Here is a 2,500-nt window from a genome sequence, read left to right as displayed (position 1 = left end):
TTCACAGTCATGTTAGTGTTCTGAAACTGCAAAGTAGATTTTCAAATGCCTATTTTTGTGAGATGCATTTTCGACCGGCCAGAACATATTCCTTTGGAAAAAATGATTTGAATTGGATTGGTGTGAATCTTGTTTCTAGAGGTGGTGACAGGCTTTCAGCTACTTGAATAGGTCAAGCCAGGATTCATAAAACTTATACAACCTATGTGAGTGTGAAAAATTAGCATATGCAGGAAGGAGCAATTTGTACTACTTTCAAAACAGTTTCACTCCACGTCTGGAAACGTCCAGAGCTATGTAGAGCATACAAATGAGCTTTAAACTCATGAGGAAAGAGGTTTGTATGCAAAAAGGAAAACAAAAGCATATCGTACTCATAAAATTCTCAATATATAGATTCCAAAAAAGTGCTTCCAGCGAAAAGAGCTGAAAGAATACTATGGGATGTAAACCTGAATACCTTTCAATAATATGTTCTCCATCCATGCATACCACCTACATGATAAAAATCATCTCAGGTGAATGGATGACCGCGTGGCCTAATGGATAAGGCGTCTGACTTCGGATCAGAAGATTGAGGGTTCGAGTCCCTTCGTGGTCGTTTTTGTCCAATGGTCACACAATCTGCTTTACATTCAGAGTGGAGAAAGTATTTTCCAATACTCTTGTAGTCCTCACTTTCTCATTACTAATCATTAATAAAGTGGAGTACATACTGTAAACTCATTCAGGCTGCATCTTCAGTCTAACTACTTGTGCATTTTAGTGGCATTAAAAAGTGCTTCTATGCCGACGCACTGAATATGTAATAGGTTTGCAGAATTTTGACGTGACAGAATGGGTTTTTAGCTTAAGTGTGTGTAGAAGAACTGCAAGGTGTGTGCCTATGTGTGCATAGAGTGGTACATGTGTAAAATCTGTATGATTTGGGCAGTTAAAGTGCTGATTTTGCCTCCGAGTAAGAAAAGTACTACACAAAATGTATAAAGGATCGGCACATTGGCTGCCTTTGCTGATGCCTCCGTTGCCTAATTTGTAGTGCAATGGTTAAGTTGCAGAGTGTGGTTGAACTTGGTTAGGAGACTTAGTGCCTCTTTCCATGTCCTATTGATGATAAGGATGGCTTGATACCATTTTCTAAGCCCAGTATATTGAGAAAAGAAGTAAGTGAAGAAGAAGTGTGGAGTCGAAAGTGGTTCTCCAATTTCTCTCCACTTGCTAAAATTGCAAAGTCTCCATTATAGCATAGAAGAGAGCGTTAAAGTCGGGGATGGAAGAGGATGAAAATGGGAAGTTTACTTATAGAGAGAAGTGAGAAATGCCCTGTGTGCACACACCGGTGTCTGACCATAGAATACATTTAAATGATGCCTCTAGAAAAGTGCTATGCATGTGTGCCTCAGTGGCCTAATGGATAAGGCACTGGCCTCCTAAGCCAGGGAGTGTGGGTTCGAGTCCCATCTGAGGTGATAGCAAAAATTCTGCCTCTTTCTTTTCCAGAAAATTAGGTAGATTTATTACATGCTTCCTCTCGGAAGTTTATGAGGGATTAGGTACTTTGAAACTGTCCCGTTTTACTTGTGTACACTTCACAGTCGTGTTAGTGTTCTGAAACTGCAAAGTAGATTTTCAAATGCCTATTTTTGTGAGATGCATTTTCGACCGGCCAGAACATATTCCTTTGGAAAAAATGATTTGAATTGGATTGGTGTGAATCTTGTTTCTAGAGGTGGTGACAGGCTTTCAGCTACTTGAATAGGTCAAGCCAGGATTCATAAAACTTATACAACCTATGTGAGTGTGAAAAATTAGCATATGCAGGAAGGAGCAATTTGTACTACTTTCAAAACAGTTTCACTCCACGTCTGGAAACGTCCAGAGCTATGTAGAGCATACAAATGAGCTTTAAACTCATGAGGAAAGAGGTTTGTATGCAAAAAGGAAAACAAAAGCATAACGTACTCATAAAATTCTCAATATATAGATTCCAAAAAAGTGCTTCCAGCGAAAAGAGCTGAAAGAATACCATGGGATGTAAACCTGAATACCTTTCAATAATATGTTCTCCATCCATGCATACCACCTACATGATAAAAATCATCTCAGGTGAATGGATGACCGCGTGGCCTAATGGATAAGGTGTCTGACTTCGGATCAGAAGATTGAGGGTTCGAGTCCCTTAGTGGTTGTTTTTGGCCAATGCTCACACAATCTGCTTTACATTCAGAGTGGAGAAAGTATTTTCTAATACTCTTGTAGTCCTCACTTTCTCATTACTAATCATTAATAAAGTGGAGTACATACTGTAAACTCATTCAGGCTGCATCTTCAGTCTAACTACTTGTGCATTTTAGTGGCATTAAAAAGTGCTTCTATGCCGACGCACTGAATATGTAATAGGTTTGCAGAATTTTGACGTGACAGAATGGGTTTTTAGCTTAAGTGTGTGTAGAAGAACTGCAAGGTGTGTGCCTATGTGTGCATAGAGTGGTACATGTGT

At 39.4% G+C, this 2,500-nt stretch overlaps 2 non-coding genes across 2 annotated transcripts; both read left to right on the top strand.

Annotated features, from left to right (window-relative positions):
* The first annotated feature begins 528 nt into the window (after window positions 1-528).
* TRNAR-UCG (transfer RNA arginine (anticodon UCG)) lies at window positions 529-601 on the top strand. The gene has a single exon. It is a non-coding gene; the product is annotated as a tRNA-Arg (tRNA).
* A 795-nt stretch (window positions 602-1,396) lies between these two features.
* On the top strand, window positions 1,397-1,469 carry TRNAR-CCU (transfer RNA arginine (anticodon CCU)). The gene has a single exon. It is a non-coding gene; the product is annotated as a tRNA-Arg (tRNA).
* Window positions 1,470-2,500: the final 1,031 nt, after the last annotated feature.

The sequence above is a fragment of the Triturus cristatus genome, chromosome 4_1 (genome assembly GCF_964204655.1).
Source record: "Triturus cristatus chromosome 4_1, aTriCri1.1, whole genome shotgun sequence".
NCBI classification, from domain to species: Eukaryota; Metazoa; Chordata; class Amphibia; order Caudata; family Salamandridae; genus Triturus; species Triturus cristatus.
Note: the sequence above shows the minus strand (reverse complement) of the source record. Positions and strands in the feature narration are given on the sequence as shown.